At 38.6% G+C, this 22708-nt stretch overlaps 1 protein-coding gene and 1 long non-coding RNA gene across 2 annotated transcripts in view; one reads left to right on the top strand and one right to left on the bottom strand.

The window, feature by feature from the left end:
* Nucleotides 1–22479, top strand: part of LOC121400683 — a 28522-nt gene extending 6043 nt beyond the window's left edge. Inside the window, exon 3 of the long non-coding RNA XR_005965909.1 lies at nt 21032–22479. This is a non-coding gene — a long non-coding RNA (uncharacterized LOC121400683). The remainder of the gene's footprint in view (nt 1–21031) is intronic.
* Nucleotides 1–22708, bottom strand: part of nxph4.S (neurexophilin 4 S homeolog) — a 122785-nt gene that overhangs the window by 86834 nt on the left and 13243 nt on the right. The window lies entirely within an intron of this gene.

The following is a 22708-nucleotide window of genomic DNA, read 5'->3' as shown; positions in this document are numbered from 1 at the left end:
TTTTGTGCTTGACTCCCTCTAGTGGTTAAAGTAGTATTAAAGTGTAGTGCTTCTGCATGCTGACAATTTTGTTACTAGTAACAGTAATATAAAAAAGGCTTTCAGCTCATAGAATACCCTTAAAGACCCATGGGTGCTAGCATGGTTGTAAAATCTAACAATATAGACGGCCCTTTATTTTCCACCAACAAAAACCACAGCACTTGAGCAACATCTATAGGGCCAGGCCAAGCCAATAGGGTGCCGTGGTCAGCTACCCCTGTGAGTGCATATATGCCATAAGAAGAGAAGGGAGGGAGTGGAGAGCAAAGAAGTGGAAGGGTAGAGGAGTGATAGAGGGGGTGTGATGGAGGGAGGGGAGAGTGATGGAGGGAGGGAGGAAGGGAGGGGAGGAGAGAGAAGGGAGGCAAGAGCAGTAGGGGAGCTAACCCAGACTAGCGGTAAGCAGAAGACATTTGAGCAGGTACCTGCCTAGCACCCCCACATTGTTGCTTCCTAGGCAAGTGCCTCTTCTGCCTACACCTAGCTCTGAACATCTATGTTGCCTTGAAATGCAGCCCCCTAGTGGCTGCTTTTAGGTTATTAGGTGGATAGGACAGAATTTCCTATTAATATAATGCTAAAATACCTTTGGCTAAAGTTGGATATAGGTCACACTATAAATATAATTGAAGTCTCATTGGTTTATCATCATATAAGCAATACAGCTAAACTATGGACCAAACGTATCAAAGTGGAAATGGAAAAACTGGTTGCTCCATACTGTATATACAGTATAAATAAATATTTATAAACAACTTCCATAGTAATCAAAAGATTGTTTTAGTGTATTAAACAGAATTGATGCTGTTCTTTAAAAATGGAATGTACTGTATAAAGCAACCTGGCCGGTCATGGCACCAGCTGGACGCGCGCATGCCGCGTGCGCAAATCGACTTGGCATGTGCATGCGCCAATCACCTTGGCGAGTGAGACAAATCTCAATATGCCTGGGAGAGAGAACAGGCAGTCGGGAGAGCGGGGACCGGACATGGGGTAGGCGGTAGGGAAGGTATGTGTCTACTCTGCCTACCCCTAGTTCTGGCCCTGGCAGGGATTCACATCCTTTTTCACCCATGAGACACATTCATATGGTAAAGAGGTTGGAGAACAACGTAAGCTGCAAAATATTCCTGGGGGTTCCAAATATGGGCTGTGATGTGAACTGGTAGCCTACAGGAGGCTCTGTTTGGAAGTACACCAAATATTGCCTCCAAGCCAAGAATTAAAAATTAAGCACCTGTTGTGAGGCCCCTGGGAGCAATATCCAAGGGATTGGTGAGCAACATGCTGCTTTCGAGCCACTGGTTGGGGATCATTAGTATAACGTATGCTTCGCATAGAGGTTATATAAGTTTTATGTATTATGATAGGGCAGTGAAAAATAGGCACCATGCCCCCTACAAGCCAAGGTCTAAGACAACGTTATTGCCAATGGTCAAAATAAATTTAGCTTCATTCAGAAACCTAATCACAATCCAGGTTCTTCAGAGAACAAAATGTAAAGTAGTAAGATTAATTCCAACTGTCTGCAAATTCTGCTGACATTCCGCAAAAAGTACATTATTAAAATCAAATAAACATATCGCAGTGGAAAGAAACTTCTACCCTTATTTTAAATCTGCATGTGCATTATATTAATAATATTTAAAGCAACAGAAGAATAGAGATGAGAATCCAGCAGGGTATTCACAACCTAGTAGGTAATCGGGTAATCGGAAATGGGTGTTGAGTTACGAAAGGGCTAATACATCAGCCACCTGCAAGCAGTAATGCATTGATTCTATGTATCAAGATAGACCAAACAAAGGTCCCATCTCCTGAACAACAATTAGCCATACAATCTGCCTACGAAATCAAATATATGGTCTTTCTGACACCAGTGAATTCTGGATCTGAATTGAAATACAAAGGTCCCCATGATCTCTAAGCAAGAGTAGGCAGAAAGCAGCACTGGGGTTGAGAATGTTTTTTTTTTAATTTTAACCACATACCACTGCCCCTCTGTAACAGCAAAAATTATAAAAGGGACCAAAGATGGAGCCTACTAATATTCTATCCTGTGACAGACAGAACTGGGAGGAAGAGTTGATCTGACTGAATGATTATGGCATAAAAAATCAATTATTCATTTTGTCAGAAAGTATTTTTAAATACAATAAGTGCATATATTTATATCTTGAGATTCCAGTTTTAGACTTAAAGAACTAATCATTTAACTGTATGTCTATGGTTAGGTAACCTGACAGAATTACATAGATATGTGTTCTTCCGACCCAGAATTTTGTGAAAACAGAATAAATAGCATAGCAAACATTTCAAAAGGTTTACTTGCAAAAGAGACAATCCTTCTGTTTTTTGCACCATTTTGCAATTCTGGCTGGGCAGAGACTTCTTTCTTTTTTAATTGCCAATAAAAATATGAGACATGCTATATTGCAAATATAGCCCAATGGAAAGATTTAGGGGTATTCCTTGAATAACATCAAAATTTATAAAAAAAAAAAGCTTTATACAATAGAGTTAGATAGCTGGGGATGGCTTAGGATGCATATCTGTGGTTGGTTTCAAAGATGTCACTATATATTCTTTGGTTAGGCTCAAGGTTGCCTTGATAATACTCTTAGTCTGGTCAATCTCTACCAGTTATATGATTTATACTACCATGTATTCTGTAGTCAAAATATACAGAATTGTTTCTATTTTGCAAAATGTGTTCTTGGATGTGTGAAATCTTGTTACGTGTGGGGTATTATACATAAAACTAACACTAGATTTATCCTGCAAAGTGTTCTGGGTGTGTTTTACATTATAATATAGTGCTAATACAAAGCGATTAAGTTGGCTATACATTGGCTGATAAAAGCTGGTGACTAGACCCTTGAAGACCATGTTGACAACTTATCGGCCAGTAGATAGAGAGCTCAGAACTGCCTGACAGACTGATATCTGGCCAGATAAATTAGGCAGGTCTGAAAATCCCAAGCAGTAGCACATCAGCTAGCTGATAAAGTCCTTACCTGATGAGTCTCATACTCTTGCAATATGATTGGATTGTTGGGTCTTGGGTGAACAATTGGATCAGCTGACTTTGTCTTGCATGTGAGTGACCAAATCAGGCAAAATCAGGTCCACTTTCAGCAAATCCCCATGTGTATGGCCAGATCAAATGAGCAAATCCTCTTATGTATGGCCAGTTTTAGTTGCTCTCTTTCAAAAACAAGGCAACTGACCGAATGCCCATGGTGCATAATATTGGATTTGCCTGACCCAACCTGTCTGATCTATCACATTTCCTGATATCATGGGTAGAGCACACTCTTTTAAGTAGTAATATACATTTTTCAGATTTTATTTCATTGCAGCTGCATAGAAGCACTGCTGCTGACACAGGAAATACAATCACGAGACAGAGGCACTAATGGGTTGCCTTGATCTCCTCAGCTGGTTGCTGTGTGGGACACCCATATGATGAATTGTTTGGTCACAGCCTCATCGCAACCCCCGCTTAATGGTTTAAAAATGATTAATGAGCACAACTTTCCCTTATTTGTTATGGTTATACAGGAGCAGTGGCTCCATGTTGTGACTCTACTCTTTCCAGCTACAGTGAGGCAATCCAAGGGGTGGCCAACAAAAGGGCCACCATATTTGGGAGTTTTAACCTCAAAAGCAAGTGAGTTGCAGGTAAAATGTAGTCCCTGTGTTGAATGTAATTAATGAAGCAGTAGAATTCTTAATGAATCAGATGCAAGTTGAGTGTATGACTGGCCATACCAGGGATGACTTTGACGTAGTTGGCCAGATTAAACATATTGCAATATATGGACAAACAATCCCTGTTTTGTTTAAAGAGGAGGGCATTTTTTAGTAGCTTTATGCACAAAATGTCTCAATGTCCTCAATATATTGATAATCTTGTATTTGTATGTGACACCCAGTCTTCCTAGTTCTGGGCTTTTAACACCTGTAAATGGAACCCAATAATACATTTGCACCTTACCATTTTGCTGCAAAAATATTTTTTTAAGCTGCTCACAGTAAATCTGTCTCTTTAAGTCAAAGCTCTATGTTCTCTAGAGCGTCAACACTCTTATTTCTTTTGCACCCTAGCTAGCAGTGATAGAGATGGATACCCTATCCCATGGCACCCTACAATACATTTGTGATGAGCTGGAAAAATCCTGTCAATTGTTTATGTGTCAGTATCAGCTGAAGTGAAAATATGTTGAATATCAAATTAGATATCGAGTCCATGTTATCTACTGCAAAGGCATGAAAGCTTTTAAACATTTATCAGCAATAATACAAAATTCTCCAGCCATGGACTGTACATACAGCACAGTTTGCCTTTAAGAGTATACTCTGTTTATTGTTAGCTGAAGCATAATTCCCATGGTAAATAAATACTGTATATATATATATATATATATATTATATATATTTTTTTTTTATATCAGTTTTTATGTACAGTAATATCAGAATTTTATCAGTTTTCCTCCTGTGTGTTTTGTACAGTGATAGAGCATGATTCAAATAACAAAAGAGTTTAATAATATTCACTAAACTCACATTAGAGTCAATGGATTATTCCATTTAGGCAAAAGGAGTTACTCAAATCCAACAAGCCTGTGTTAAGATCAGAAAGCCTGCATACTGGCAGTCTGGATGGTTGTTAACACATTTCACTCGTGCGTCCATCTTAAGAACCCAATTGCTTCTAAAGTCAGCTTGTTAATACCAGCTTTATGATTCCCCCTGGGTTAAGCATCAGATGGGCTGGACAGATTTAGCTTGGATTACAACAAGCCTGAAAATGCTGCAAGGAAATCCCAAACTCCATATCATTAGTGGAGCTTGACAGACAGACAAGGCCAAAGGAAAGGAGGCAGAAAAATCAAAGCAAAATTTTTTAAAAAAGCCCAAGATTTTTCTTTTTGGTTAACTTTTTATACACACATTCTTTATTGATAGGGAAACTTGAAAAACAACAACCAAATATATCAGAAAAACACATCTTGAATCCAAAATCCAGATCCGAAATGTTTAAGTCTGTAGCCTTCCTAGACGTTAATAGGCCCCATAGCAAAAGATGCCATTAGAAAACCTTAAACCATAGGCCCACTCTCCCCCCTACTTCCTCCTCTCTCTTCTTCCTGCTCTCCTAATTCAAGCTCTTTATTCTCCTTGTCTTTTGCTTACCTATTATAATCTGTTCTTCCATCTATTTCTCCTTTTTGTTTCCATTTGGAATAAGGAAAGGCCAGGAAATATACCCAATGTTTAGGAACGGTAGGGCTAAGGTTGCCCAAGTTTGTATGCAAGAATGCCGTCCCGCAATGAGGGGTGGGCCAATGAGATAGCAGGGTCATAAAAGGGCAGTATGATGACATCAATGGATGCAGCAGTTGTATTGATGGGCATAACAGGAGGTTATTATACGGTTACAAGCAAGTACATTGTCAGTAAATATGTAATACCAGCCCCTGTCTGGTGCACTATTTTACAGGTCTGGGTGGTAGAGGCCAAGACCAGGACTGGCAATTTACTTGCATTTTTAATAATCTCTTACTCCCACCAAGAATTGCATTGGTATATCAGTCCAGCCTGACACTGATCTATGTCTTGGCCAGCCTCTTGCTACAAAGACCAGTATACTAGTGATGGAAGAATATATTCGCCAAGAGCGAATTCGCTGCGAATTTGCGTGATTCACCGCCGGCGAAAATTCGCTAGGGAAAATTCACCAGCGTCAAAAAAAAAGGACGGACGCCGGTGTCCGTTTTTTGGACGCCGGCGCCGTTTTGCGAGTTTCGCAGGAAATTTTTCGTTGAAGCGAAACTCCGCACATTCACCCATCACTGCAGTTTACAGATACTGTAGTTCCATAAGATCACAATTGAGGATTCCTACCTATTCACTCAAAAGAAATAGCCATAGCCTTAAAAGAGCTGGTACCATGATGATAGAAGAATTGCTGCATGTGTATTGAAATAAACATGCTTTAGTTTTCTCAGCAGATGGTTCATCAGGCAAATCTGTTGCTGGACCTTCACCCGACTAGGAGGGTAGATAATCAGGCCATGAACTTGAGACTGTTCAAAAACATAAATAAAGTTTGTGCAGGGAATAGTTTAAAAAAAAAGACGGCACAGGGAATATGAAAATAGCCAATGTATGCGGCAAAGAGCAAGAACAAAAGACATGCAGTCAATAGGATGTTGGTGAAATTTACAGATCTCCAGCTACTCTCTTTGATAGAAAGATCAAAGGCCTAATGTAAGTCTTACAGACAAAGCAGCATTGAAAAACTGGATAGTCTCAAAACAGTTATTACCTCCAAAGGTACCTGCCCTTAGATACCAATCGAAAACATCACAGCATGTGCGTCTCGCAGAGAGGGGGAAACTACAGTGCGCAGATATGAGATTAGGGAAACATGTAACCTGCATCTTCCCCCAGAAATGCAAAGAAAACAGCTCCTTTGTTCTACTGATGTCTGGTGGTGAGGAAACTTCATTTTCTTTGTGCTATTTCTCCGCTATATCTGGGCACCCATAATGGAACTACATGTGGTATATAAGGAATCTGAGCTTTCTACTTTTCTCTTTCCCCTTTTTATTTTTTTCTCCAAACTGTATTTGTGTATAAAGCACTATGGTGAGGCCAATTTAGTCAATTTCAAATTTACGTGTCATTTTTACTGCAACCTGGATCGTGAAAAAAATCTTGAATAAACTCTATAAAGTTTTTTTTATAATTGTGTGTGTGTTTTAGCCCTGGCTTTTATAGCAAATTTGCAAAACAAACTTTGATTTGCAAAAAAAAAACGTTATTCCTTTCATTCATACAAATACAAATGTTTAAAAAAAACATGGCATATTTTCATTTAAAAATATAATTATAAAATATGACACCGCCCACTGGCTTATAGAAAAAACTAGGTATTAGTTTTCATTTTTAGACACTATTTTCTTGAATCACAACAAAAAACTTGGATTTAAAGGAGAACTAAACCCTAAAAATGAATATGGCTAGAAATACCATATTTTATATATTGAACTCATTGAACCAGCCTAAAGGTTCAGCATCACTATAGTAGTAATGATCCAGCCCTTTAAAGTTATCACATGAGTTTCCCATCTTATGAGTGTCAGTGACATGCACATGCTCAGTGTACTTTGAGTGGCAATTGAGAAGCTAAGCTTAGAGGTCATCACAAATCATCAAGCAGATAATGAGATTTGCCTGTCATACAATCTGCTGCTACAGGGCTGATTGTTTCCATGCTAAGTGTGCTGGCCTCTGCCTTATATTGTAACATTTATATGATATGTATTCAGTATATTGTAAATTGGCCCCTAAGCTCAGTAAGTGACAGCAGCACAGAGCATGTGCAGTGAATCAGCAGAAAAGAAGATGGGGAGCTACTGGGGCATCTTTGGAGATACAGGTCTTTCCCGCTTAATGACTGTGGTTGCCTTGGGCTGGTACAAAAGCCCAAAAGATAATGTAGAACATTTCTGCCCTAATTCTATAGTTAAGCTTTAGATCTCCTTTAAACGTAATACATTTGCCCATAAGTAGTTGTGTGCATGTTTATGCAGCACTTCCACTTAAAAGGTGTTCATGCAGCATATATTGTAACCTCTGTGGTGATCGCCAGTTGGTGCACAAAAAACTTTACTCCTCAGTGATATAGGGTGAAACATTTATTCATGTGGTCTTTAGCTCAGTGTCTCTGCATAGTTTGAATTGCTCTGTAACGCAGTAGCGCATTGCATTAACGGTAGCTTCATCTTAATTGATGGTTTACTCAAATTTCCCTCTGCAGTTTAAAGCAGTTACTCATGTTTTGGTTGGCACTGTGACTTGGATGAAATTATGCTTGAAGGACAGTCTTGAGGGTTATCCAGCACAACGTGATTCAGCTGTATAGCTACTAGCCTCTTTACTGCCTCCCCAGTGGCCCCCTAGCTGGAAGATTTCCCTCCTCCTGACCCACTCCTATGTATTTCAGGTGTTATATGTCCATCTCTGATCCACTCTGCTGTAAACAATCTTAGGATGTGATGGTCTGTCTAATCACTTATCAGATCCTGGAGCTGCTAACCTGCTAGGATTCTGATCAGGGGCGTAACTACAGAGGAAGCAGACCCTGCGGCTGCAGATGGGCCCAAAGGGTATAGGGACCCCATGAGGCCCAAATAAAGAACAATTTCAATATATATTGGTAAAACAGCACAACCTCTGCATATGTTAGGGGCCCTAAAATGTATTTGCTGTGGGGCCCAATGACATCAGGTTACAGCACTGATTCTGATGGACCATCAGCTTTGATTTGGGGCTTTGCCTAAATCATTGGTACCCAGACTGTGGGAATGCAGACTGTGGGAATGCAGCCCCCCCGGTGACCTACCAGAGTGGCAAGGGAGTCTCACTTTCAGGCCAGCTTTGGTGAGATTTGGGCATAATGTCTATATTTCCTTGATACAATTGAAACCCCTGCTAGATAGTCATTAACATAGGGTGAGATTTTGAGTCAACACTTATTTGGAACGATGGATGCACAATGTTTTCCTATATTTGTAACCTTGTTAAAAGCTAATGGTGGTGGTGAACAAAGCTGCTCAAAGGGCAACTTGAACCAAAAAATTATAGCAACCACTGATATCATTCCCCAGGATTCCCTTCGCATCTGGGGTAAGGTACAAGTTGGGCAGGGTAGGTTTTATACAACAACTTGCCTACCTGACATGCGCTGGGTACAACATGTTATATAGAGCTAGATCTTGTCTGTGTGTGTAGTAGTGTTTCATAAAGCACAACAAAGATGGTGGTTTGTAAGGATCATATTAACAATCTTTACGTGAGAAGGTTCACAATTAATACATAATACGCCTATATCCATATGTGTGGCCAATATTTAATATGAATTCAAAATAGTATTGTGTATCCAATATTTAAAATGCATTCAGAGTACAGGTATGGGATCTGTTATCCGGAAACCCATTATCCAGAAAAGCTCTGGATTACGGAATGGCCATCTCACATTGACTCCATTATAATGAAATAATCCACATTTTTAAAAATTGGGTTTATTTAATGTTTACATGATTTTCTAGTAGACTTAAGGTATGAAGATCCAAAATCTGGAAAACCCCAGGTCCTCAGCATTCTGGATAACAGGTTCCATACCTGTATTACGATGAATATACACTGTAAAGTTGACGGACCATGGGTTCCTCCTGTGAAGCTTAACTGAATAGAAAGTATTTCTTCTCAATCTATCCGGATGCTTTTTCAGCAGGAAAAGTATTAAAATATACCCAGTCAGCTTTTGTTTAAATTAGAGAGGCTGCCCATGTGAGATAGCCGACAATTCTATGATATATTATGATATCTGTCATTGGGGCTCATTTATTAAAGCAGCGCATAAGTGGACGCAAAAGGTTGTCTGCGCCATCACAAGCGTGATCGCTAATATATTTGCGTGATATTGCGCATAACACAGAGCTTTTGCGATGGTTTTGTTTATGCGCATTGCGCAAAAGATTGGGCATTTATGTCGCAAACGATGCCGTGGTTGTTAGGGGCGTGGCTGTGGGCGTGGCTACAATGCGCTTGCACTGCGGCCGTCGCAGATTTGCGTCTGTATATGTGCAAAACTGCACCCGGGCAACAGCACCACAATTTTTACGCCTGCCTCTTCGTGGCGTAATAGTAACGCTCTTCAAAATGCGCATTCCTGCCCAGCTGCGCTAGTATATTCAAGATGAACAACCCTTGTAAAGTGCATATTAACCACGCCTTCCACCCAACATGTTTATATTGACCAAGGTTCCTTTAAGGGTATCAGGTAGGCTAAACACCTTTGCAACCAAACAAATATTAGCACAGAAACAAATGCAGATGCGTCTAAGTGAACGCAATATGCGCAATATGTGACGCAACTAATTAAAGCAGCGCATTCATACATGAGCACAACTAATCCTTACCTTTGCGGTATCTTCCTGTGCGCACAATTTATTATAAGCACTGCGACAGCTGATACGCAGTTTCACACGTTGCACCTGTCTTGTGTCTACATTAGCGCACAAATCGCACTGTTAAGGTATCGTGCGCTACATTATTAAATACTCGCATGCGCTGGGCAAATGTCTGGCCACTGCGCTCTTTTTAGCGCTGCGCTGCGTTAATAAATGAGCCCCATTGTGTTTTCTCAACACTATATTCTTCTTCATTTGCACACAGTGGTGCTGAGTGTGCAGTCACTGGCTTTAAACCTTTATAGCAACCTGAATGCAGCGGAGACAAGAATCATTCTCGAATGCAAGTGAAGATTATTCACAGAAGACTTTGCATGGTCATATGAAGTTATGAAGCGTGGTGGTTTGGTGCCATCCCTATATCAGATTGGCACAACATACCCGGGTCGGTTTTATCAGAAGAAAATGAATCAGGCTGTATGTGTTTTGGAAGTGTGGGAGGTAAATTATTTTGTGAAGTTAAAAAAAAAAAAGTTCTTTTTTTCAACTATGACAAAAATTTTGAAGAGAAATAATTTTCCCTGACCTATGATAAATCTGGCCCCAAGAAAATTGACTTTAGCTGAGACTGTTAGACTCTGCTAACAGATGGTAGATAGGGTCATTTATGGACACAGCCACAGTGTGTATTTCAGATGCATTTCCAATGTTTTTTTTACCTGTGTGGGCATGGGATCCATTATCTGGAAGTCTGTTGTCCCGAAAGCTATGAATTACGGAAAGACCATCTCTGATAGACTCCATTTTATCCAACCAATCCAAATTTTTAGAAATTATTTATTTTTTATTTATGATAAAAAAAACAGAACCTTGTACTTCACCCATACAAATATATAAGTAATCCTTGTTGGAAGCAAAAACAGCCTATTGAGTTCATTTCATGCTTACATGATTTTCTAGTAGACTTAAGGTGGGAAAGATCCGTTATCCAGAAAACTCGAGCATTCTGTAATACAGCTTCCATACCTGTAATGCTGTTTTTTTCCCACTATCCCAACATCTCTGTGGCTGCATGAAGATTTGCATCTGCCACAATGTCAGTAAATGCATATATTACTGTCACATTCAGCTCCAGATTTGATGGGTTCTCTTGCATCAACATTAGGTGCATTTGAACGCAATGCATTCAGTACAGACTGGACAGGCACAATAGCAAGTGGGCAAATAAAAGAAGCATGTTGGGATAAGTATCTTTAATGATAGAGAATTTTAGAGCAACTACACTTGTGGGTACAATTGTGAATTAAATCTTACCATTCTCTAATCTCTACTGAACCAAATTAATTTTAAGGATTAGGTGGGGCTGTTATAAGTCTCTGACTAGCATTTGCTGGACATTCTACCTTGGGGGCTGATTCTTAAATAAGATGATGGTTGACACTTAAAAGCTTCCAAACTTTTTTAGAACTTTTACTTATTTAAAGGGGTGGTTCACCTTTAAATTAACTTTTAGAATGTTATAGAATGACCAATTCTAAGCAACTTTTTAATTGGTTTTCATTATTTATTTTTCATAGTTTTATAGTTTTTTGTCTTTTTCTTCTGATTCTTTGCAGCTTTCAAAAGGGCGTCGCCGTCCCCTTCTAAAAAAAACAAATGCTCTGTAAGGCTACAAATGTATTGTTATTGCTACTTTTTATTACTGATCCTTCTGTTTAGACTCTCTCCTATTCATATTCCAGTCTCTTATTAAAATCAATGCATGGTTGCTAGGATAACTTGGGCCCTAGTTACCAGATTGCTTAAAATGCAAATTGAAGAGCTGTTGAATAAAAAGCTAAATAACTCAAAAACCTTCAATAATAAAAAATGAAAACCAATTGTAAATTATCTCAGAATATCCCTCTCTACATCATACTAAAATTTATCTGAAAGGTGAACAACCCCTTTAAGAAAGCCCTGTCACAGAAAAATACCTCTCACTAACCAGGTTTTTTTTCCATGAAACCCTGTGCAAGTGCCTTAACTCACATAGGATTTGCATAATGATTGCTGAAGCCTCAATGCCCCTTATTGTGCCCAGCACAGATTCTACCTGCTACAGTCCCATGATGCACTGTGAGACATTCACTTATGGCAGTGCTGTTCAATTCATTACATGCAGTGGGGAGATTGTTTGTCTTATACTGTAGAATGTTTAAGGGTTGGATTACATTAAAATTATGGTGTCAAACAGTGAAGTCTATGGAGCCTTTAAGCAGACGGGGGGGGGGGCATAAAAATTCTTTACATCCTGTATAGGGGCCTTCAGTTGCACAGTCCTGACTTATGGGAAAGAGGGAAATGGGAAAAATGTCATTGAGGCTGCATGAAGGTTTATCATTTTTTGAATTATAAAATTGTTGCCTTTCAGCTAATAAATAGCTTTATAAATTAGAGTGTTATAACAATATATAATGGTAGAAATGCATTTTGTACATGACACTGTATACTTTTAATTAGTTATAAGCCGTTTACATGTGCTTTTTGTGTTTGAGTCCTACCCACCTTGATCTATAATTACAAAATAATGTTGTGTACCGGCATATAGGCAACTTGGCAAGTAGAGTATATGAGAAGTTCATTGCACACATGCCAATTATCTACTGTATGTGCGTTTGCTCCCTTTTTATGTTATAACTGTCCATATTCCATAACAAGAAAAGGAATAAAGAAGGCTTGATATGTAGCTAAGAATTACATTATTTACGGAAGCCTTTTAACTGTGGCAGATCTATAGAAATATTGAGTTGGCTGCATGCCTTCATGGTACAAAGCCTTTGTAAATAAATGGACATTGTTTAGCAACATTACAGCAGTGGCGTGAAGGCAACAATTTCATGCTGTTAAAGTGCTAAATATTGCACTTGGGGTGTAGGAAACCCAGAGCATTGTGTGGAAATAGTACCAAGCTACAAAGGAGAAGGGTTTAGGGGTAGTTATCACTGATGGTTTTAAAGCAAATAAATAGTGCGGGCAGGGACTGGTGGAATCTGGTAGAAAGAGTGATGAGGATTAAATCGGGTGAGAGTTTATTTCCACCTCTAGTCTCTTAGTAGTTTCTATTAAGGGCAGAGACACACACTGCAATTCGGGGAGATTAGTCACCCAGCAACAAATCTCCCCTTCTTCGGGGCGACTAATCTCCCTGAACTGCCTTCCCTGCCTTCCTGCGGCACTCGGAGTTCTTCGTTTTCCGAAGACGCCTGAAGTTGCCTCCCGAGGAAACATCGGACGACCTCGGAAAATGAAGACAGTTCGCGGAGATTATTTCGGGCAACTTCAGAAAACGAAGCGATCCGAATGCCATCCCGCTCGCGATTTTCATTGTAGCCGGCGGTAAGGCAGGGGAGGCAGTTCAGGGAGATTATTCGCCCCAAAGAAGAGGAGATTTGTCACCGGGAGACTAATCTCCCCAAATTGCAGCTTGTGTCTCTGCCCTTAGCAGAGAATTTAAGACAAAGAATTACAATTTATACTTCTAAAGCAAAAACAATTGGAAACAAGCTATGCACCGTATATGTATAAACAAAAGCTAAAAATAAATATTCCTCAGTAATAAACATAGGCTGGGGGAACATCTGGCCCATATCTATATTAGTTTTACCATTATCCACTATAATATATGAACTACTTGAAAATGAGGCTTCCATGATTCCAGCCCTTCAGTGTTAAGGTACTTGTCTACTTTGGTAACACAGGTATAGGATCCATTATCCAGAAACCCGTTCAGAAAAGCTCAGAAGGCCATGTCCTATAGACTCCGTTTTAATCAAATCATTCAAATTTTTTTCTCTGTAATAATAAAACATTACCTTGTACTTGATATAATTAAACCTTATTGAAGCCAAAACAATCCTAGTTGGTTTATTTAATCTTTAAAATCATTTTTAGTAGACTTTAGGTATGGAGATCCAAATTACATAAAGATCAAAAAAAACCCAGGTTCTGAGCATTCTGGATAAAGGAGTCCCATACCTGTACTCCTTATCTTTTAGGGGGTTATTTATTAAACCCCCGAAAAGTTCCCACTATTTTATGAAAATTACTGCGACCAAATCCATTTTCCCGATATTTATTAATTCTGAAAATTTCTTGTGTGGGAGAAAAATCAATAAGATCTTGAAAAAATCTGAATCATATAAATTTTTCGGATTTATCACCAAAAACTGCAACTTTTTTGGATTTGTTGTCGCAAACCATGAAATCTTTGGATTATTGGGCGAAACCCAGAGCAGATCAGGACATCTGCCATTGACTTCTACATGAACTCGGCAGGTCTGAGTTTTTTTCCTGGTTTTCCTCTTTAGAAGTCAGACCAGAAAAAAAAAATCGGACTTTGATAAACAGCCCCCTTAATGTCATCCTTGTCATACAACGCTTGCGTCTGTGTTTAGGAATAATAGTTTGGGAGCCAGTTATGTGTGGTAACGCCACGTCTTTATTAGTGTCCAACTGTGAGAAGCATATGTTAAATGAGTGCCTTTTCTAATGACTTCCACCACTATCCCTGCTCAAGTAGCAATTGCTGATATTCTGTACTTAACTAGTAGGCAGTAAATACAACAAGGCCTTTATATTAATATTCAGAGAGTGTGCGTCCAATTTACCATGCACCCACCTTGAATGTGAGTACAACTGCACAAAAAGGGACTGTGCTAACAGCTATCTATGTAGCACATAAAGTGGTTAATATACTTACATGTATATTCTCCATGTGAGATTAATTTTCCTTTTAATGGCTAATTTGGACTAATATAGTTTTAATATGCCTTTATTTTTGCATGTTCCGGTATGGGACATGTTATCCTGAATGTTCTAGACTTGGGGTTTTTTGGATCTTCATACGATAAGTCTATTATAAAATCATAGTAACATTCAATAAACCCAATAAACATGAAGCTGGCTTTGCGTCCAATAAGGATTAATTATATCTTAGTTCGAATCAAGTACAAGGTACTGTTTTACAGAGAAAAGGGTAATCATTTTTAAGAATTTGGATTATTTGGATAAAAATGGAGTCTATGGGAGATGGCATTTCCATTGCTCAGATGGGAGCTTTCTGGATAACGGGTTTCCAGATAACGGATCCCATACCTGTATATATTTTTGTCCACTCGTGCAGTTGGGAAAGTGCACGAGTGAGAAGTTAGTGGGAAGAAGAACTCCTGTGTGTCTATATTCCATTAAATCTGTGCTGCTATTTGTATTTATTTTTTTATATATTGAAATATTTGTCCCCCCCAAGTACAGTACAAATAAAGTAGCAGTATACAAGATGCAAAATTAAACCAAATGCTTTCTTCCTCCAGGCCACACATTAATTGTAGTAAGTCTCACCCCATTTTCAGATCCTCTGAATCTCCTTGCCATGTTGGATAGCTAGGTAAAATTGCTGACTGCTGATGGCACAAAGAGTCACGTATCTAAGCAAACACAGATACAGAATATGAGTGGCTGCTAAAGTTTCTAGGCATTTCCATTACTACAGTCTCCCCAAGGAAATAACACACACCAGTCATGAGTTGTGCCATCTGGCCTACAGGTATTAATGCTGCATTCACCAATTGCTAAAAGCTTTGTGTTGATTAGTAAACATTCAATTGCTATCCATACAGATCAATTAAATGCTTCTGTTTGCTTTTGCAGACAAAATATGGTTAACAGTGGATGTATTCATTACAGAAGAGGATAAGAAAAAAAGGAGAATTAGCTCTTAATAAACCTTTTTAACATTCCATTTTTTATTTTTGCAGTCTGTAGCACGGGACAGATCCTCTTGTTATTACATTCACAGAGCCATTTATCAATGCTAAAACAACACAACCACCCTTTCAAGATCAATATCAAGCCTATGTTGTCCTTTTAAGTCCTGCAAATAACCATTTAGAGGAAGGATAGAGCTCAGATTTGGTGGCTTCCAATGTCGGACTGGCCCACCGGGATACCAGGAAAAGTCCCGGTGGGCCCAGGTGTCTGTGGCCCCTCATGCTGCTAAACATTAGGCCTATTTCATGGCCATTCCCTATTTCTATGAGAACAACGCGGCTAAATAGATGGAATAATACATTATAGTATGTAAAGAAAAGAGACTAGAAGAATAGAGGTTAAGTGAGAAGAGGAAGAATAATAGTACCAAGAGTGGGGCCCTGGTCTAAGATAACTTGGTGGGCCCCTTGTCTAAGGTTTTTGGGTGGGCCCCTGTTGTCTCAGTCCGACACTGGTGACTGGTTAGACTCCACTTACAAAAAAGATAAAGGCTTTGTTCTAATGGAAGGGGACAACCTTATTTGCAACTAGTGATGGGCGAATAAATCAGCCAGACACGAATTCCCAGTGACTTTCCGCTTTTCGCTGCAAGCAAATTAATCCGTGAATCTGCGGTGACATAAACATTGTTGCGCAGCTAAATTATTCGGACGCCCATTGACTTTAATGGATTTGGACCAATTTTGACAATTGCATCAAAATTGACGTGCATCAAAATAATATAGACGCCCATTGACTTCAATGAGATTTACAAATTTTTCGACATATTCACAAATTTAGTCCATCACTCTTTACAACTTACTTTTCCATTCGAAAATAATATTTGCACAGCAAAGTCGACGTTTTTTTTTGTTCGAATTGGCCCTTTTTTGATTGAATCGGTCTGAATTCTGCCAAATTCGAATCGTACGATTGAAGGAATAGCGCATTCAATGGAAATCGATTCAAAGTTTTTACAAAAAAAAAGCTTTGTTTTTTAGAAGTCCACCAATTGACTCCAGATAGGTTCTAGGAGGTCCCTCATAGGCTAAAACAGCAATTCGGCAGGTTTTAGATGGCGAATGGTTGAAGTAGAATTTTTAAAGAGACAGTACATGATAAATTTCAAAATTCAAATTTTTTAAATTTTTTTCAAATTCAAATCAGATTTGGACTATTCCTTAGTCGAAGTACACAAAAAATTGCTTGAGATTCTTTTTTTTTCCATTTGAAAATTCACCTCGACCTTTGATAAAATTTCCCCTAAGTATTTGGCAGTCCTCATCGACCAGTATTGTTGCAGTCAGATGACTTGCCAAGTCCTTTTGGGCATTTTTTCTAACCGGGAATAAATTATTACAAAGAATGAAAACTAAGGTTGATTTTTTTTTCATTCTCATATTGATAAATCTACCCTTTAGTGCATAACAGTGTAAATCAATATGTGGCGATTTAATTTTCATGCATACAACCAGGAGGTGTATTGCTCTAGGTATAAAGAATATATGTTTTTTTTTATAATTTAAATGTGTAGAATACATAATTAACTTCCTGTAGGCATAAGGCAGCAAATATCACACATTTATCCACAACTGGGGCCCACTGATTGTTTCTTTTCTATCAGAAGGAATTCTAGGAGGAAAGCCCAGGATCATTCCTTAAAGGGTACTTGTTGGGTAAAAATGTTATCTCCAACCAAAGGTGTGGGCTAATATAGCTCGCATTCCAGTTGGGGATGCCCCCTTGCCAGCGCTACGCTACCCCCTCCTCCCCGGGAGGGAGCTCCCGGTGCAAGCAGCCATGTTGTGTCACTCGCATGTGCATAATGCGCATGTGATGTCACGTGCATGCGCACAATGAGCAATTCGTTGCAGATTTTCATTATGCACCAGACATGGCTCCCTCCCGGTGTGGGTAGAGTAGCTCTAGCGGAGGGCAAAAACCTACTGTTACCCAACAGGTGCCCTTTACATTTCTCTTTACATATAACATGCTTGAAACTGAGCCTTGCCCATTGGGTTTAAAGTGGGGTTTCCTTTCCTTAAAGAGTGCCAACTACAACAACACGGATTCAGCTTACTCAAGCAGCTATTCCATAAACCTGTAGGGGAGAATCAACAGAAGAAATATTTCTACCCATGAAGTATGTTGTAGCAACCAATCAAAGAGTTGGTTAAAAAATGTATAGACTGAACAAACTTAATTGCTGATTGGTTGTTTATGGGTACAAATTTGATTTATTAAATGTGCCCAAACTTAAAGGGATCCTGTCATAGGAAAACATGTTTTTTTCAAAATGAATCAGTTAATAGTGCTTCTCCAGCAGATAGACATATTGCCAATTTCCCAGCTGCCCCTTGTCATGTGACTTGTGCCTGCACTTTAGGAGAGAAATGCTTTCTGGCAGGCTGCTGTTTTTCCTTCTCAATGTAACTGAATGTGTCTCAGTGGGACATGGGTTTTTACTATTGAGTGTTGTTCTTAGATCTACCAGGCAGCTGTTATCTTGTGTTAGGGAGCTGCTATCTGGTTACCTTCCCATTGTTCTTTTGTTTGGCTGCTGGGGGGGAAAGGGAGGGGGGGTGATATCGCTCCAACTTGCAGTACAGTAGTAAAGAGTGATTGAAGTTTATCAGAGCACAAGTCACATGACTTGGGGCGGCTAGGAAATTGACAATATGTCTAGCCCCATGTCAGATTTCAAAATTGAATATAAAAAAATCTGTTTGCTCTTTTGAGAAATGGATGTCAGTGCAGAAATCTGCTGAAGAAGCACTAGTAACTGATTCATTTTGAAAAACATTTTTTTTCCCATGACAGTATCCCTTTAATATTTGCACAAAACAATGGACTGTTCCAATCTGGTTTAGCATCACTAGCAACAGCTACTGGTGACAGCATTTGCATATCTGTATTTCAACTTATTATAACTTCTTGTGGTTGTAACGTAATGATATCTCCCACTACAAGCATGGGGAAAATGGAATAAAAAAGCCTTCTATGGGGAAGGAGAATACATGTTTCTACTTTTATCAGAAAAGCAATTACAGTGCTTGAAACCTCAAAAAAACATATTAACTGCCAGTGATGGCAAAGCATAAAATGTCAGCTATATGTACTAATTTTTCCTTATGTATCTATAGAAAAAATCCATGCAGAGGATACATTTATGTTTATATTTGCTAGGGAAGCTGACCTGAAAGCACAACTGATTACAAAAGGGACAAGGAAACACATCTTAAAGGGGAACTATAGCAGAAATAAGAAATTATTATAAGTTTCGTTTTACTGAAAATAGAATTTTCTAGATATATTTAATTTAATATTCTGACCCATTTCTGAACTAATCAGTAATAATCAATATCAGATTACAAATGCTGAGAGGGGAATAGTAAAGAGAAACTTCACATTCACTTGATATTATTATTACAGGTATGAGATCTGTTATCCAGAATGCAAGGAACCTGGGGCTTTCTGCATAATGGATCTTTCTGTAATTTGGATTTTCATGCCATAAGTCTACTAAAAAATAATTTAAACATTAAATAAATCAAATAGGCTGCTTTTGCTTCCAATAAGGATTAATTATATCTTAGTTTGGATCAAGTACAAGGTACTGTTTTATTATTACAGAGAAAAGGAAATCATTTTTTACATTTTGGATTATTTGGATAAAATGGAGTCTATGGGAGACGACCTTTGCATAATTTGGAGCTTTCTGGGTAACAGGTTTCTGGATAACCATGGTGCCATACCTGTACTATTATCATTAATTATTTCAGGAATGGTACAGGATTTTAAAACTGATTATATTTTGAAAATTTCTAATATTAGGATGTTGAACCGTATATTCCATTTTTGCAATAGTTCTTCTTTACAGTCGCCATATCATTTATCATTGGTTTCTGAGTTGAGACACTGAAATATGGCAGCCTGTTATAATTGGTGTGGTCTGATAATGGCAGAGCTAGTGCTGCTAGTGCTGCTCCTCTCTGTGTAACTAAATATATATGTACAGTATATACTGCTTATATGTATAAAAAATGTTCTGTCACTTTACATTTACTGCTTATAATAAGGAAACTGTCATTCCCCTGCTGTAAATAATAATATGTGCTGGCAGCCTTATGAAACCACAAGAACAACTAAAATGTGTCAGAAGAGGGAGATGCAATGAATAATTGAGGTATCCATCGCTGTATTCAGAAAACAATATTGAAGCAATTGTAATAATAGCCTATTAAAAACATTAAAGCTGACATTTTTTGTATTTCAGTCACATGAGAACGAGACTTAAAAAACGATTGTCCAAATAAAATACCATAACCGAATCTTTATAAACCCAAATTGCATCCCTATTAGAAACTAACCATTGCAGCTCGGCCTTAGACCCTAGCAAGTTTCAAACCAACAGAGATTTTAAACCTTGGCTGGTCTCACTAGAAAACAAAAATGTCCTCTAGGCCAAATCAGACTTTTGTTGCTATGATAAAGTGACCTTTACTAACGCTGAAAGTATATTCATTCCTTCATTGTATTCAGTGTATTCCTGCTTTCCTGCCATTCTTTTTCTTATGTGTGACATTTGGGGTTGGGGTTATGACATCAGGGGGCCTGTTTGTGCCACACGTGGGTGGGGTTTTGACATCAGAGGTGATTATTGGTCAGATTATTGTTCAGGTTATACAACGCTGAAACCTGAACTGACAGTTGTGACCCAAACAGCCCCAAGAAAAAACAAACTGTTCAGGTGGCAAACCTACCCCCCATATCTTATTATCTCCTTCACTTTTTATCTGTGCCATTCCATCCATCCATCCACTGTTATTTTCTTCCCTCTCCGTGGACATTTCTCTTTTGCTCTCCCATGTTTCTTTCCAGCCTCTTTTTCTCATTTTATACCAAATATATTTTTTCTCTTTTCACCCTTTGCCAGCGTGCTTCCTCTCCCTGAAGCCCACCCATCTAGGATTCTTTGCAGGAGAAAGCATGAGGTCTAACTATGACACATCCACTAACTAACTCCTTGCCTTTTTACCCATGCCAACAAATGTGCAGTCAATTTAAGTGGAGTTGGGTATCCCTGTTCCAGGGATATGCAGAAGAGCCATGGAAGGTGCTAATCATTCAGGATTACTGGATTTACACTTAATGCTTACTGTACTTTTTAAGATTGAATTCCTAATGATAATCTCAAAAATCATTTTATTTTGCAGAATGTTCCAGACCTAAGTAATCAAGATGAATGATCTGAACCTTCACTGAACACAGCAAAGAATTTGGGACTTTGTACACACAACAGATAAAAAAATGTCTGCAGACAGCAGATAGCAAAATGTTACAGGAAAGGTCTTCTGCTGCAGGACATTTTACATATCCCGATGTTTTTTTTTTTTTTTTTATTGAGGAGAAAATGCATACAAAACTATGCAAATACAATTAAGATAATGCAACAGGAAAAAATTAGTTCCTAATAGTGAAATCTAATAACTGCTGTGAGTAATGTTTTCTTGAGGGCTCTTGAAGCAAACTTATTATTATTTTCCCTTTCAAGAATTTGTTATTATCTCGAAGATTCCAGTGTCTGTCAAATCTGAATTGCATTATTTCAGTGATATGTTTGCATAGCTGTCAGGGAAGGCAGCCTTAAAATTCAAAAGATAAAAAGTAATGGAATAGTTTTACTGGGGTCACAAAGGACTCTTTGCTGACAAAATATGATAATGTGATAATGAGTGCCACCGGGGGATATTCCATACTGTTGCCCATTTAGTTATTTTTTTCGTGACCCTAATTATAAAGCTTTACAGTGGTTTTAGTATATTTCCCCTCTGGAAGCAAAGGCTTCTCTTCTGTGCTCGCATTTGGGATGAAATTTATACAGTTTATTTATCTCATGTGGTGTCATTTGCTCCATTGTGGTATTAGCTAACAATTTGATTTTAGTACTTTTGGTTTCGGGGAGACAACTTCAAGTATGTTTTCTTATCTCCCCACATGTATTTTTGCTCAACTCTCTCCCTTATGGCCATGGCTTACAGGGAGATTTGTTGCCCGCAATAGAAATGCATGACTGTGGGCTGCAAAATCTCCCAAAATGCCTCTTCACCTGCAATAACCAAAATTACCAATTGTAAAACCGATGCATCGTTTTGTTCTTCCGAAGTCGCCCGAAGTCGCCTCAGGAGGATTTCGATGCGTAGGTTTTACCATCAGCGATTTCAGTTATTGCCAGTGAAGAAGATTTGCCGCCTGAAATTGTTCATTTTTATCGCAGCCCACAAATCTCCCTGCCATCTATCACCCTTAAATGAAAGGTAAATGCAAAAAAAACATTATAGTGGTTTGCTTCACCCTACGATGGCGCATTTCTGTTCCTTTTGGAGCATAATTTTGGTAAAGACAATGTTTTATCTACACAACACTGAATGGTGTAATAAGACTTTATGTACATCATATACCACTAACCTTATTGGTTTACAAGCCAATAAAAACACAGCGTTCATCCCCACTATTAAACGACCAATCCACCATCTTGGATAGAGTTCCAAACTCTTGTAGATTCTAGGCACTGGCAACTTGAAATGGTTCTTGTAACTCACTGGGGCTCATTTATCAACACTGGGCAAATTTGCCCATTGGCAGTAACTCATGGCAACCAATCAAATTGCTGCATTGATTGTTCTACTTGCAGCTGGCTTCAAAAAGCTAATCACTGATTGGTTGCTATAGGTAACTGCCCATGGGCAAATTTGCCCAGTGTTGATAAATGAGCCCCAGTACTGTGTTTAGGTAAGGTACTTTCTCATTGGGGGGGTTCCTTTATATTTTTCGCTATGTTTTAGTGGTCGCATTTACTAGTATTGTATGACACTTGAATACATAAAACTACA

The sequence above is a fragment of the Xenopus laevis genome, chromosome 2S, assembly GCF_017654675.1.
Source record: "Xenopus laevis strain J_2021 chromosome 2S, Xenopus_laevis_v10.1, whole genome shotgun sequence".
Lineage (NCBI taxonomy): Eukaryota > Metazoa > Chordata > Amphibia > Anura > Pipidae > Xenopus > Xenopus laevis.
The sequence above is the reverse complement of the archived record's forward strand: the minus strand, read 5'-3'. Positions and strand labels throughout refer to the sequence as shown.